Source organism: Antechinus flavipes, chromosome 1 (genome assembly GCF_016432865.1).
Source record: "Antechinus flavipes isolate AdamAnt ecotype Samford, QLD, Australia chromosome 1, AdamAnt_v2, whole genome shotgun sequence".
NCBI classification, from domain to species: Eukaryota; Metazoa; Chordata; class Mammalia; order Dasyuromorphia; family Dasyuridae; genus Antechinus; species Antechinus flavipes.
Window position 1 is genome coordinate 306,715,312 of NC_067398.1, and position 16,704 is coordinate 306,732,015.

The following is a 16,704-nucleotide window of genomic DNA, read 5'->3' on the forward strand; positions in this document are numbered from 1 at the left end:
TACAACCTGCATGATTCCTGGCCAGTTACTTCTTTTCTCAGGGTTTCTGTTTTCCCATGTCTATTATGATTTGCACCAGATAATTTCTAAAGTCATTTCTAAATTCTCATCCTGTGATTCTAAACAAGAACCTGCCCCTCACAAAATCCATGTCTGTTAGCTGTAGTACCAACCTTTTCTTGTGTGAAAGTAAAAAAAAAAAAAAGATAATACAGATATTCCCTCATAATGGATGAAGAAGAGTGAAGAGATATAAACTGAGTACTTAGTTAAGTGCAAAGGCAACCTCTTAAAAGTTCATTTTGGATTCTGCTGTAACTTGAAGACCATTATGACTAAATTTCCTGTGATATCTCTGGTTATAAACTTTATTGCTTTCACCTATGTCAATCAGGTGGATCCTGACTATTGCCTCAGCCCATATGTCTAAGGTTCAGCAAGTTAAAAACTGTTCAATAAAAGCCTACTATTTACTGCTAATGTTTTTCACTCTATTTTGTGAAATTCTTAACTCCTAAAATGTCTTGAATGCAATGAACTTAGTAGATTGATCAAAGCAAGTGCAAACTCAGTAATTCATCACTTGCAGGTAAATATACTCACGTGGTTGAAAACAAGAGGCAGAGATTTTCTCAGTGTTTCATAATGCTTAAAACTGGAGACTTCTCAGTCATAGTAAAATGAAAGATTAACTATGGTATCTTGTCAAATGTCAATATTCATAATAACTTAATCTGATCAGTACCAAGTTAGAGAATGGGTAGTCAGCTCTTCCTATGATCTAAGTCAAGCCAACTTACACAAGTAAAATTTAAAAAAAAAGGCTTGATTAAATTTATTGACTTTTCATCTCTTGCACATCATGGTGGATTTATCCAAATATTTATGCCAAGTCAGAAGCTGCTCAAACTGTGAGGTAGTCTGCCAATCATGTCATGAATGAAATGTCAGAAGGTCTGTAAAGTATAACAGGAATGATTTCATTGTCTCTGGAAGCAGAAAGGTGAGAATCACTTCAGGTAGTTCACATAAAGCATTTACTTAGTTGAACTTAAGGGTAAGATTACTCTATGGACAAGCCTAAGTTTCAGAATTTGATGGCATAGCAAGTAACTAGATAGTTTCTCTCTTTTTTCCTGTTCTCTTCTGAATTTGTGTTTCAGTCTGCCTTGTAATCATAGTAGATGAAGAAATTGAAGTTACCTAGAGAATACAAAGGAGAACAGGATATCCACAGAGGAAACTCTAAAGAATGATATGAATTGGTCTCAAGCCCAAAGAGGCTTCTTGGAAGTGCTCATAAAAGACTTTAAAAGGCAAATAAAAGAGGTAGAAGAAAAAAATGAGAAAAGAAATGAGAGGTATGCATGAGAGACTCAACACCTTGGAAAAGGGAAGAAACAAATTATCTAAAGAAAAATTCCTAAACAGTAGAATTAACCAAATAGAAAAAGAGATACAAAAGGTAACTGAAGGAAATCACACATTAAAAACTAGAACAGGACAAATGGAAGCTAATGAATTTGTGAGACAGAATCAAGTGAACAAACTAAAAAGAATTTAAAAATGAAAGAAAATGTGAAATACCTCATTAACAAAATAGCCAACATCAAAAAATAGATCCAGAAGATCTATTGGCCATGACCAAAAAAAAAAAAAAAAAAAAAAAAAAAAAGGGCCTGGATAGCATTTTACAACAGGTCATTAAGGAAAATTGCCCTAATATTCTAGAAACAGAGGGGGAAATACTGATTGAAAGAATCCATCAATAACCTTTGGAAAGAGATCCTACAAGGAAAACCCCAAGGAACATTGTTGCATAACTCCAAAATTACAATCTCAAGGAAAAAATACTGCAAGCTGCCAGACAAAAACAATTCAAATATCATGGAGCAACAGAATAGGATTATCTAGGATCTGGCAGCTTCTAAAATAAAGGATTAGAGGACCTATAATGCCATATTCTGGAAGGCAAATGATCTGGGCTTACAACCAAGAATTAATTACCCAGTGAGCATCATCGTCCAGGGTAGAAGATAGAGTTTCAGTGAAACAAGAGACTTTCAGTAATTTCTATTGAAAAAAAACAGAACTAAACAGAAAATTTAATCTACAATCATAGGACTCAAGAGAAGCATAGAAAGATAAATGGGGGAAATATATATATATATATATATGTATGTATATGTATATATGTATGTGTGTGTATATACACACACACACACACACACAATACACACATACATATATATGTATGTTATTTAAAGGTTAGATTGTTTACATCCCTAGATAGGAAACAATATTTGAACTCTTGCAAACTGTATCTGACACTGGAATGGACAAAGGGGAACATCACATGGACTAAGAGTGTGGTTGTAATACGATGGCATCAAAGAAAAAGACATTAAAGGGTGGGAAACAATCTGTACTGGAAACAAGAGGAAAGGGGAAGTATTATGGGGGGAAAAAAGAAAAATGAAGAGATGCAAAAGACCTGTTACAATGGAGGGAAAGAAGGGAAGGGGATAAGCATTGTCTGAAGCTTGATCTCATTAGTTTTGGCTCTGAGAGAATAACAATCATTTAGCTGGGTATAGAAATTTATCCAACCCTACAAAGAAACAGGAGGAGAAATAGGAAAAGAAAAGAGAGGGACAGGATAGAAGTGGGAGCAGAAACATTAGAGAAAAAAATAAGAGAAGGGAAAAAGGGTTGAATAAAGATAAGGTAGTATGTAGAGTGGACTAAAAAACATTTCTAAGAAAAGGGTAGAGGGTAATAGGAGATAAGGTATGGAGGGGTAAATTTTTTTTTTAAACTGTACTATACTGAGGACAGGGTAGAAAGAGAAAACAAAAGTATATACAAGGTGAGAAAATATGATGGAAGGAAATACAGAACTGGTAATTCTAATTATGAATGTGAATGGGATGAACTTTCCCATAAAACAGAAGGGAATAGCAGAGTGAATTAAAAAAAACAGAATCTTATAATATGCTGTTTACAAGAAACCAATTTGGCACATAAAGACACATACCAAGTTAAGGTAAAGGGCTGAAATGGAGTTGATTATGCTTCAGTTGAAGTAAAAAACAAACGCAGGAGTAGCAATTCTGTTCTGAGATAAAGCAGAAATAAAAATAAATCTTATTAAAAGAGATAAGGAAGCAAAGTATAGTTTGATAAAGGGTACCATAACTAATGAAGTAGTAAGGATACTAAATATATATGCACTAAATGGTAGAGTAGGCAAATTCTTGGGGAAGATTTTAAGCCAACTACAGGAAGAAATAGATAACAAAACTATTTTAGTAGGAGACCTCAAAATTTCCCTCTCAGAAACAGACAAATCTAAACTCAAAATAAACAAGAAAGAAACTAGGAAGGTTAATAGGTCCTAGAAAACCTAAAGATGATAGACCTCTGGAGAAAATTGAATAGGAACAGAAAGAAATACACCTTTTCTTGGCAGTACATTGCACCTACACAAAACTGACCATATATTAAGGCATAAAAACCTCACAATCAAATTCAGAAAGGCAGAAAAAATAAATGCTTCCTTTTCAGACCACAATGCAACAAAAATTATATTTGATAAAGGGCTAGGAAAAGATAGATTAAAAACCAATTGGACATGAAATAATCTTATTATAAAGAATGAATGGCTCAAACAGCAAACCACAGGAACAAATCATTCAAGTGAATGACAATAATCAGACAACATACCAAAGCAAGTGAGATGTAGCCAAAGCATTTCTTAGGGGAAAGTTTATATCTCTAAATAGCTAAAGAAGAGATCAATGAATTGCACATGGAACTAAAAAAGCTAGAAAAAGAACAAATTAAAAACCCCCAATTAAATGCCAAATTAGAAATTCTGAAACTCAAAGGAGAGAATAAGAAAAATAGAAACTAAAAAACTACTGAACTAAAAAATAAAACTCAAGAAATAGTTTTATTAAAAAACCAACAAAAAAAACTTTGGTTAATATGATCACAAAAAGGAAAGGAAAAAAAAACAAATCACTAGCATCAAAAATGAAAAGGGTGAACTTACCACCAATGACAAAGAAATTAAAGCAATAATTAGGAGCTATTTTGCCCAACTATGTGGCAGCAAGTCTAGATGAATATTTACAAAACTATAAATTGTCCAGGTTAACTGAAAAGGAAATAAATCACTTACATAGTCCCACTGTAGAAAAAGAAATTGAATAAGTCATTCATGAACTACCCAAGAAAAATCTCCAGGGCCATATGGATTCACAAGTGAATTCTAACAAACATTTAAAGCACAATTAATTCCAATACTATGTAAACTATTTAGAAACACAAAGAAAGAATTCTTTCAAATTCCTTTTATGACACAAATATGGTACTGATACCTAAACCATGAAGAGCTAAAATATAGAAAGAAAATTATAGACCAATCTCCCTAATGAATATTGATGGAAACATTTAAAATAAAATATCAACAAAGAGATTACAACAACTTATCAGCAGAATAAATACTGTATGACCAAATGAGGTTTATACCAGGAATGCAGGGCTGGTTTAGTATCAGGAAAACTTTTACAATAATTAACCGTATCAATAACAAAACCAACAGTAATCATATAATAATCGCAACAGATGCAGAAAAATCTTTTGACAAAATATAGCACCCATTCCTATTAAAAACACTGGAGCACATAAGGATAAAGGAGGTTTTCCTTACATTTATGCACATATGTATATGTTCTCCCTTTCACATTCTACTAAATATTTATTAAATATCATTACAAATTAAATCCAAGAAAGCTCAATGTGAAATATTTCTAATGGCAAAAACAATGATATTCTAAAGAGCCTAACCAGAGTTTGATTTTTTAAAAAAGAAACTTTCACTTTGTAGAACTTGGTAAATAACCTTGGTGAGAAGGAAAGCTGAACATTAATATCTGAACTTAGGTGCCCATGAGTCTTACAAAAGAAATGTTCCCTCTGAGAAGCTCTTTTTGATGAAACCATGACTGTAGAATGAAAATGGGCTAGAGTTGTTTACTTTGTTTCATATTCCTGACCAGCTGCTGCATGTTCAGACAGCATAATTCTTTAAGTATCATTATTTTACAGGGATTATTTGGATTCACCCACATCTGCCACTCGCTGGACAGTCTCATAACATACACAGGGTCCTCAATTTTAAATCAACATAGGCATAATTTTAGCTTCCCAGTTAAAAAAAAAATAAAAAGATGTCTCAGTTAATAAATCTTGGTCAATACAGCATAATTGCTCTGCCTGTGGGTTCAAAGCTAAGGAGATCTGGGTTCAAATGCTGCATCAGATATTTATTATTTGTGTGAGTTGCAGCAAATTACTTACTCTATGTCAACTTCAGTTTTCTTTGAAAAATGAGGATATTAGATATCCTGGATGATTGCCCAGGTCCCTCCAATGCTAACCTATGACCGAGAAGAATGTGGCATGGGGGTCCAAATCCCAACTTTCACATTTAATATCACTGTGACTTTGAACACAGTTCTTAACCTATTTGAGCCTTGTTTTTTCATCTTTAAAATGAGGATAACATTACCAAGAGTTCTGATTTCATAAATTCTTTTATAGAATAAATGTCTACATATGTACTGTACCTATCTTATAAATGGGCAAATTTTCAAATTTTCAAATGATAAAATGTTATATGAATATATTAGACATTATTATTACTATTAAGAACAAGCTATTTTATGCTTGGAGGATTTTTTTATTCTCTTGTTGGGAGTGGTTAGTCACAATATTGTGTGTTAAAATGTTAGATTAGTAATTAAACAAAAAATTAAAATTCATTAAAAATAAAAATTAAATTCAAATTTAAAATTTATTAAATTTGATAAAAATATTAACTAATGTTGGTATTTTAGGGAAAAAAGATTTGATTTAATGAGGTGACTATCTTTTGTGAACTTGAGAAATTAAGTAGTTTAGAGATTGTAAACTGATAACTGTTTTAAAATACAAATTCCACTTCACCCATTTTTTTAGTTGAGTAAACAGTCCAGAAACACTAAATGACTTGCCCAAAGCCAAAAAGTTAGTAAAGAAGTAAAGATAAGATTCAATTCCTGGTTCTTTGTTTCTACATCTTTTTTTATATTTAATGCTACTTCAAAACTTCAATACACTGTAGGTACTTGTACTTCGCTAGCTAAATTGGTTCTCAATCATGATTGGAATCTCGTGGGTTTATACAAAGAGAGAAGAAAAACAATGAAAAAAAAAAGATTTTCCCTCTTGAATTTGCTGAGTAAATCTTGAATGGAAAAGGGTTAAAAATCTAAGTGTACATGGTAGAGATGGTTTCAAGTGTAATTAACTGGATCTAAGTGGTGAAAAATAGGCAAAAAGAGAACAGAGAAATCTGAGTATAATCTGTACTTAACTTTTCCTTCTTTTTCATTATATCATTATATGATATAAATCCCGGCAATTCCTTTTCCACAATATCTTTTTATATCTGCCATCTCTCTTTCTTTCCTAATATTACTATCCTAGGTTAGGTCCTCATTAGCTCTTCTCTAGACTACCGTAATAACCTCCTAACTGATTAGCTTGAATTTATTCTCCCAATTGTAAATGATCCTATACACAGCTTATTGATAAATCATCCTAAAACATAACTCTGTTCATATTAATGCATTGATCAATAATCTTTAATGGTTACCCACTGTCTACCTAATAAAGTCCAAATAACAGTGTAACTTTCAAATCCCTCTGAAATCTGCTTCCAGTTTACCATTCAATTGAATTTTAATTAAATTTTGTCTTTTTGTTGCAGTTGTTTAGTACATATCTATTTTTCCCATTAGATGTCAATTTACTTGAACAAGTTCCAGTACTATATATATTGTTCTACACAATGGAAATTTAAACTTTTTGTTTTTAGTAGGAACTCAAATACTTGTTGACTGCATTAGTGAACTAACAAGAATAAATTGGGTGACAGTGAAGATAGAATTTTTTAAAATTTCCATTGTGTAAAACTATATATATATATATATATATATATATATTTTACTGGAACATAGTAAGCACTTAAAATATTTTGGTTGATATATTCACAATACTAGGCACCAGGCAGAGAAATTCACTGTGGGTACTAAGGTGACCATTTGAAGAGAATAACAAAAGTAATATCTGACAGGGTGGGGGAAGGAAGAAGCTATGCATAGCCATCTTATCATTTCTATGAAAAAAAATTGTACATTAGGTGGTTAATTTAGGGAGCATTTTCAGAGCAGGAGTTCTTGAACTTTTTGTGTTTTAGGGATCTCCCTTTGATGTTTTCATGAAGTATAAGAAGCCCTACATAGAGTAATGTCTAAATTTATAATTAAAAGCAATAATAAATTTCATTTAAAGGTTTAGTGAATATCAAAAGATGTAATTATTGTTTTTTTCTGCAGCCAATTTTAAAGAACATCTAAAATATAATTCTAAATATCTTCAGGGGGAGATATCTATGGACCTCATTAAAATCCCTATCGAAGAGTAAAACTCAGTTTTGAGTTTTTCTGTTTCATCTATGAGCCAAAAATTTTCTTTTTTACAGGATAAAACAAGATGATATCTTTGCCACTAAATTACAAAACTCCAAATTCATTGTTATCACTATTGTACCATTCTATTTGGCAAGATAGAGACACTCTATTAGAATTAGAGATTCCTTACAAATAGGTTTATGCAAGATGGGAGACTCAAGTCAAAAGTTCTGACAGTATGAGCTATTTGACTTTCAGGAAGCCATTCAACCTTGCTGGGTTCCTGATTTTCCTTTTGTGCAATGAAACCAGTTACTCCATTATTTACTCCATAAAGTTTTAAGGTCAAAAGTAATAAGCTATGTATAACCTATAAAAAGCTTTTCAAATGTCAGATGTCATCACAATGTTAATCATAATCCTCAGTATCTACTGTGAAGAAAAAGAGTGAGTTGAACAGGGAATTTCAGAAAGTGGTTCCTAATTTACTGCCTTGCATACAACAAGAACTTAATGCTTTATTTCAATCAACCATTCCTTTGAAGATGAAGGAACATTTTAGGTACCTTCTAGATTCCTTATATGCCACTGAATCTTCACATGAATATGGGTAACTGTCAATTATCCAGTTCTTTAAGATTATGTATACAGTGGTTAACCTAGGGAGGTAGAAAACATAGGAGGTAGACTACAGAGCCTGAAATCAGTAAGTTGTTGTTCAGTTCTTTCAGTCATGTCTGACTTTTTATGACCCTATTTAAGATTTTGTTGACAAAGACACTGGAATGGTTTGCTATTTCCTTCACCAATTCATTTTACAGATGAAGAAACTAAGGCAAACAGAGTAAAGTGACTTGGCCAAGGTCACACAACTTGTGTCTGAGACAATCTCTTTTTGTTTCATTTTTCTTTAATTATTTAATTATAAAATGGGGATATTGATAGAAGCCTCCCAAAAGCATAGTGAGGTTCAAATGAGACATTGTAAAGCACTTACCATAGTATTTAGCATATAGTAGGAAGTGTGAAATCTCGTATTGTTAAACAAAAGTAATTCTCTGTAATATAAAGACTAGAACTTAGAGGACCCTTTTGTGGAGAAGTAGGAAGACAAATATATGACTCATCTTAAAACATGTAATTATAAAGGAACTCGACAGGATTCCATAATAGACCTTCCAGTTAAGATTAGAAAGCAATCCCTTATATGAACAGGCAATTCTCAGATGAAGAAATTGAAACTATTTCTAGCCATATGAAAATATGCTCCAAGTCATTATTAATCAGAGAAATTCAAATTAAGACAACTCTGAGATACCACTACACTCTGTCAGATTGGCTAGAATAACAGGGAAAGGTGATACAGAATGTGGGAAAACAGGGACACTAACATATGGTTGGTGGAATTGTGAACACATCCAGCCATTCTGGAGAGCAATTTGGAACTATGCTCAAAAAGTTATCAAACTGTGCACACCCTTTGATCCAGAAGTATTTCTACTGGGCTTATACCCCAAAGAGGTACTAAAGAAGGGAAAGGAATCTATATGTGCCAAAATGTTTGTGGCAGCCCTGTTTGTAGTGGCTAGAAGCTGGAAAATGAATGGATGCCCATCAATTGGAGAATGGCTGGGTAAATTATGGTATATGAATGTTATGGAATATTATTGTTCTGTAAGAAATGACCAGCAGGATGAATACAGAGAGGCTTGGAGAGACTTACATGAACTGATGCTAAGTGAAATGAGCAAAATCAGGAGATCATTACATACTTCAACAATGATACTATATGAGGATGTATTCTGATGGAAGTAAATTTCTTCGACAAAGAGATCTAACTCAGTTTCAATTGATCAGTGATGGACAGAAGCAGCTACACCCAAAGAAAGAACAGTGGAAAATGAATGTAAACTGTTTGCATTTTTGTTTTTCTTCACAGGTTATTTCACAGGTTATAACATATAATATGCAATAAAGTATATAAGATGCTAGAAGATTTACTTTGCATATAGGTTAAATATTAACAAATTTGTAATTATTTTTTATTAATGCTTTAGGCAATCATGATTTAATTGGTTAGGTATTCTAAAAATGGATCAAAACTGGAATCTTGCCTATGTCTCACTATGAGGTCTTTGTGATTTTTGTATTACAAAATAAAAATATCAATCCTCTGAAATTTAACCTGTCTGCATTGAGTTAAGACTGGTCCTTGAAGGACAGTATGTCATGAATGCATGCCACAAATTAGAGGTAAACAAATGTTATAACATCATTTGTGACTTTGTAAGAGAAATATTAAAATAAATTCATGAACTTAAATACCTTTGCTCTAGAAATTTGGGAATGCCAATATCTCAAGGCAAAACCCCTATATTATTTTATTGTAAGTTTATGAACTCCCAATTTTCTTTTTGTCCAGACAACAGTTATTTCTTCCAGAAGTTCAAAAGAATGTCTGGAACACATACCATAGATGCTGAAACTTAATAAAAAAAAAAAAAAAACTCCCTTGCTTTTTCTAGCTGAAATTTTGTGCTCAACAAGTGAAAGAGAAAGCTGATGTTGCTGCATATCTGTCCACAAACTTATCAAAATAGTGATCCCAGGGCCAAAGATGTATTCATAAAGCAGAATTCTGATCCAGGATCAATGGCCAAAAAACCCTAAACATTTTCTTAGGGGTCCATAAAAAATAGGCTTCATGAGAATGATGTAGTGGAAATTATGTTGTAGTAGAAATTATCTTAGGACTTTGGCCAAGTCACTTTCCTGTTTAAATCTTAGGTTTTTCATTTGCTCTTTTTCATTTTAAAAAGGGGCAATGATAGCTATCGTACTTATTTACTACTCCTTAGTGCCTAGTAATGAAATCTATGTATACATTAATTTTAGTGGTTTAAAATGGCACTATGATTGGAGTAGTCTTTATAAAATGTCAGCTAATATTAAGCAATCAGTTAAGGAAGATTTAGACTATACTTAGTAATCTTCCTGGTTGATTTTGCCTGACATCATTTATCCAAATATTGTAGTGTCTGCCTTCCAAGTTATGACCTTGATTTATTCAAAATTTACTTTTGTTACCTTGTCAGGTTGTTTCTTTACTTAATTGCCAGAACTTCCATGAAGATGCATGGCCTTCAAATGACAGCTGATCATTCTTTGCCTTCTTTGCTATGATTTCTTAATACATTTTTTGGCCTTTTTGGCTTAATAACAACTGCAAGACTAGCATAACTCAAAAGAAAAATCCAAAAAAATCCAAATCGTATCACATATGTCACTTGAATGGGGAAGCAAGAAATCACCAAACCAGAGGAAGTAACTGAGTTGAGTTAGCTCTGCGCAAGCTATCACAGAGATGAAGATAAGACAAAGCTGCCAGACTGATTCCAAGATTCAAAGAAAGTAATCAACTAAGGTCATTTCCCTAGGTACAAAGTAGGCCTAAGGGCTTAAACTACAATAAAAGAAAAAGAGAAAGAAGACTACTTCAGATCTATTATGTTTTTGGGATAAAAGAACTGGTTAGTAAGAGATGGTTAAAAAAAAAAAAAGTTTCCTGAGGGAGAAACCAGAAAAACAAAAACAAAAACAAAAACAGTGAGGTATCATTTCCCTAAAAATATCCTGTTCACTGAGATTCCTAGTATAACAGGTAATAAAAGCACCAGCAATGCAATCTCTGAAATATAAAGTGTTTTCTAAATTCTTCTTGAAAATAAATCCCCAAATCCTGGCATACCTGAACAGTGCAACTATAAAAGTAAGCTTTGCTTACTTTTATAAGCTGAGAGCTATTCCTGTGAGAAATTAAAGTTCACCATCTCTCAGTTCAGCAAGGAAGGAGGGGAAAAGAGCTTTACTGAATATTATAGTAATTAACTGTCATACACAAGATTAATTGATGATCCAACTCTTTTACCCTAAACACAGATGCACGTGGACCTAGACACAACCTTGAATAACAAAGGTGAAGGGGGAACAGTTATTTCAGGATCATGGCAAAGTGACTATGCAGAATTGTGAGCAATGTCAAAAAGCTAGCAAGGAACTGGAGATGGCCATATATCATCTCACCTTTCTATAAAGTGGCTTGTCAGAAAACAGCCATAGACTCCAATTAGGAATCAGCATTTGCTGGGCAGTTTAATGATAACAACTGGTCCGTATCTAGTCAAGTCAGCATGGCACTTTGAGTGTACTCAAGTTTCTTATTCCTTTCTCTATTTTTTTTTAACACAGGCATATAAATACAGATGGTAAAATTCATATTGTGTAGTTCCTCTTGTAATCAATCTACATTTTTTCCCCAGAAAACAGGGTTAGCAAGAATCTCAAATTTATAATTTCACTGGTATGTGCAACTCCTAAAGAAAAAAAAGTAGTGCAGTTGAGCTTGTGATCAGTAAGAGTTGAGTCCAAATCTGGCTGTGAACACTCACTATCTTGGGATCCTGGGCAAATTGCCTATCTGCCTCAGTTTTTCCTAGACTCCAAAATGGGAATAATAATGGTATTTACCTCCTAGGAGAGTGAGAATCAAATGAGATAATATTTGTAAAGTGCTTAGCAGTGCCAAAACCTTTTTAGGTGTTTAATAAATTCTTCTTCCCTTTCTTCCTTCTTTGTGGTGTGGAGTTCCTCTCCATACAACCTGTTGGGAACTCATAATCTTGCAGACCCTCCTAGCACAAAAAGAGATCTCACCCATAGTTTCATAGCTAGTGAGTTTTAGGGACAGAGCATAAAGCAATTCCAAAGCAGGTCCTCCACCCACTATGGAGTCCTCTCAGTCAACATAAACATATTTCCATTGATTCAGACACAATTTATATCAGCACTCAGTTTCTAAAAAGTAAATTAGATTTTGCCCCTTATTAAATTAATTACAGAAAGAGAGAGATTTTAAATTCATAGTTCCCCAACAGTACTTTTTCCCCCTGAGGCAATAAGGGTTAAGTGACTTGTCCAGGGTCACTTAGCAAGTAAATATTAAGTGTCTGAGGTTGGATTTGAACTCAGGTCCTTCTGGCTTCAGGGCTGATGCTTGATCCACTGTGCCATTTAGTTGCCTCTAAAAATTCATTTAAAAATATTTTGTCTGATAATTTTGTTTTGAAATTCCCTTCAAATTATATGAAGTTAATCATTATGTGTTCACACATATACACATATATGTATATATAGAAACATGCATATATATGTACATGTATGTATATGTAAATGAATGATGGTCATCTATTGTCATATTTATATTGATCGGGCTGATTTCTAAGTTTTTCCTTTTCAGTTACATGGTCTTCCAAAGGACAGTAAGTTTAATAGAAAAGCCATATGCTATAGGATAATGAGTTTTGGATCAAAGATGCATATACAGATGTGTACAAAATACACATAATACACACACCCACAATCCACTTGTTTCAAACACAGTTATACACAACATGGGAAGATTGGAGAGAAAGGTGTCCAAGTATACACACACATCTAAACAAGATGCTTTATTGGTAGTAAATGTGATCTCAGAAGATGACTGATACATGCTGCCCAGAAGAGTGTGCAGCGAATATAGCTGGGTAAAGGGAAAACTGATTGATGACTTTACCAGTCTTCTGAAAAAGAAAAAGAAGATATTTAACCTACATAGTACATGCAGCAGCATCTCAAGAGATCAAATTTAGCTAAACTCCCAATGAAAAATCTTTGCATGTTTAAGATGAGGTAGAAAAGAACAAGGTTCTGTGCATCTGAATAGCATCTTAAATACCTTTATAGCAACTAAAATCCCTGATCAACAGATGGTGGCTCTTTGTTTAAGTGACTTACACAAATCCTGAGAGAGTTTTAATGGGGCCATGGAATCCTCAGTCCAAGATTCCTGGGCCACATTCTAGTTCAACTGACGACTGTCTCAAAAGACCATCAATTCACAAATATGATTCACCCAATTATCTTAACCTTTATAAACCTTCAGATCATATTTTGTAGAGAAGTCTCGCTGACCTTTCATTTGAAGACCACATTATATAAGTCAATAGTGGACAGCTCACAAAGGGCTTTGGATGTAACAACGAGGTTTCTGAAGAAAACCACTATTCCAAATCCATGACAGATGCTTTAATGGAGGAAATTTTTTTAAAATATCATTAATAAAAAAATGACTACCAAGAGAAGTTTAAGGGATTGAAGGGGTTCACCCACATACCTCAGTGATGATACTATATTACTCACTTTTGGCATTGCTTTTGAGCCTCATCCCAATCTCTCTGAGAAGCAGAATGTAGCAGAGGAATTTTCCAGATACTAAAATTAAATGAGTTAATAGAAAATTTCCTTGTTTTAGTCATTCCCTAAGCAAAATGAAGCTTAAGGCTATGGCTCCTATCAGCAGTTAAAATAAGTGTTTGTAAGATGGATGAAGGCAGCAATGATGGTCTTGTAGTAATGATTCCACTCTCATTCTGAGGATAGAACAATTAGTCTGATGAAAACAATTCTCGCTGAGAGAGAAAACTAAGGGAGTTCAATAAAATGAAGTTATATCCATGGTGGTATCCCCAAAGGGAGTCCTAACACAGTAGAAAGCACACCAATTTTCAACATGGAGTCAACATCAGTGGTGAGCTGTAAGAATATAGAGTGCTAGAGTTAGAGCCAAGAAGACCCATATTTAAATTCTGCCTGTGATACTCATTGCCTAACCTTGGATACAGCACTTAAACTCCATGAATTTTAGTTTCCCAATTTGTAAAATGGGATAATGACACCAGCTAGATAAAAGAGTTGTTGTGAGGAGCAGCTAGGTGGTGCAGTAGATAGAGCATCAGCCCTGAATTCAGGAGGACCTGAGTTCAAATCTGGTCTCAGGCACTTAACACTTGTTAGCTATGTGATCCCAGGCAAGTCACTTAACCCCAATTGCCTCAGCAAAAAAAAAAAAGAGTTGTGAAAATTGTATGAGACAACAAAACTAAACTAAAACACTTGGTAAACTTCAAAACATTTTTAAGATGTCAGGGAAAAATATTTTTAATCATTCACAGTGAATATTATGACCAATTATTCTATATTATAATCCTAACTTTGGAAAGCAATTATGGGTGAGTTTTCACATATTGCTTTATGACAAACACAAAATATTCTTCCTACAAGTTGAGAACTTAAAAGCAATTTCTTCCATCCCCAATTTGGTTTCTAGTACCTACATTTTAACTTTTCATGTGAATTTCTGTCTTGTTGATTATATGTATTTGAACACATGGAGAAGTTCCATTTTCTTATTTAATGATATAAGGAGGGAATAGCAAAGAGATCAAGGAGAGTTGGTAAATATGAAAAGAAAATTATTTGGTTTGGGGAGGTGCTTTCTAGCCATTTTTGTTTTTGTTGACCTATTTGAAAAGTATGAGTAAGTTCTCTACTGCACAGATGAGAACCAGTGTACAAGGTCCCTTGCAAGTTTCCAATAGCACTTATAGCAACATCTAAACAAAATTCTAACTTTGCAAACTATTATGGGCTGAAGCTCCAGTTGATGCACTGAGGTCCCAAGCATGTGAGGCTAAATAGAAATTGGACAATACTCTATTAATATATGCTTGGAGAAAGAATGGCCCCACCCACTCTGTGCAGGTTTTGATGTGTTGTATAGGAAATGATGTAGAGATGATTTTGGTGGGTAGAGAGAGAGAGAGGCAGAGCGACTGCTGGTTGGGTTCATGTCTCAGCTGCTCTCACTTCCTATCTCTATCCCCCTTCACCTCCACAAAGAATAAAGATCAAGGATTTTCCCTTAACCTGAATTCCTGACTCCGGCTGATTTTAAAATATGCAGTCATCACAGCAAACCAAGTGATTCAAAGTATCCTTATAGGACAAGGAAAATTAAGTAGTCTCTATAACCTGAATATTTCCCTTTGACTAAATGTCTTATCAAAGAAGTTTTAAATACCACATTGACCTACAATTCATGCCACAAACTTATTATCCCTGCAAATTACTAACAACTAATGCCTTTAATAAAGAAAAAGGTTTCTTTCTTCACAAGGGAGTTTGTAAATATTAAAATTCCCTCTTGGGTATAAAGGCTAACCAGAGCAATTATCTATGAGGACTATTCACAAAGGGTTCAATTTAGCAATAATTATCCTTAGCACTACCAATCAGAAGATGCTCCATAGGTATCCCACCTCCAGAGGTGTTAAAGGTAATTCTCACTCCAACAGGGCCTATTTAAATATATATATATATATATATATATATATATATATATATATATATATATATATATATATTCCCCTATCCTGTTTTCCTCCCAGAAAAAACAAGAGGGAAATTGCCATTGTTCTCTTTCCTAAGTGCTGTCTATGGTACTGAAGCTACATTCAGGACTGAAATGTTTAATCAAGGAGCATTTATTAATTACTTACCATGTGCCAGGCATAGTGCAGAGAACTAAGAATACAAATAAAAAATAAAAACAGTATGTGACATGTAGTTTACATCCTAATGGTATATGCATTGTACATAAATATTTATGTACACTTGCAGATGGAGATCAGGAAAAACATTCTGAGGAAGATAGCATTTGTGTAGTCTCTTGATGAAAACTAGAGATTTTAAGAGGCAGAAGTGATGAGGGAGAGCCTTTCAGCTATGGAGGACAGACAGAGTAAAGATTAAAGGCAGTTAATGAAGTTATCTGTGTGAGGAACAACATTGTAGATCACTTTATATTGGCTAAGGAGGGGATAGCAAGTAAGAAGCAATGTGTGAAATATAAAGATATAAAAGATATAAAGGGATCCTGCTGTGAAGAGTTTTAAAGTCCATTATTTTTTATCCTAAAAGCATTAGAAAGCCACTAGAATATTTTTAGTAGTAGAATGATTTGAACAGGTCTATACTCTAGAAAACATAGTTTGGTAGCTCTGCGGAGGAAGGACTGAAGTACAAAAAAGACATAAGACAAAGAGACCAATTATGGCACTATTACAATAGTCCAGGTAAGAACTGATAAAGGCCTAACTAGTGGCAGTGTGAGAGGAGAGAAGGAAAGACACGTGGTAGTGATAGTGCCAACAAAATTTGATACCTGACTGATATGTGAGGTGAGGAAGAGTGAAAAATCAAGAAGGAAACCAAATTTGTGAAAGTCAATAAATAAACCAAAGAG

The 16,704-nt window shown here is 33.6% G+C and overlaps 1 protein-coding gene across 26 annotated transcripts in view; it reads right to left on the reverse strand.

Moving 5' to 3' along the window:
* Positions 1-16,704, reverse strand: part of RBFOX1 (RNA binding fox-1 homolog 1) — a 1,699,751-nt gene that overhangs the window by 1,164,833 nt on the left and 518,214 nt on the right. The gene's annotated exons all lie outside the window — the stretch shown is intronic.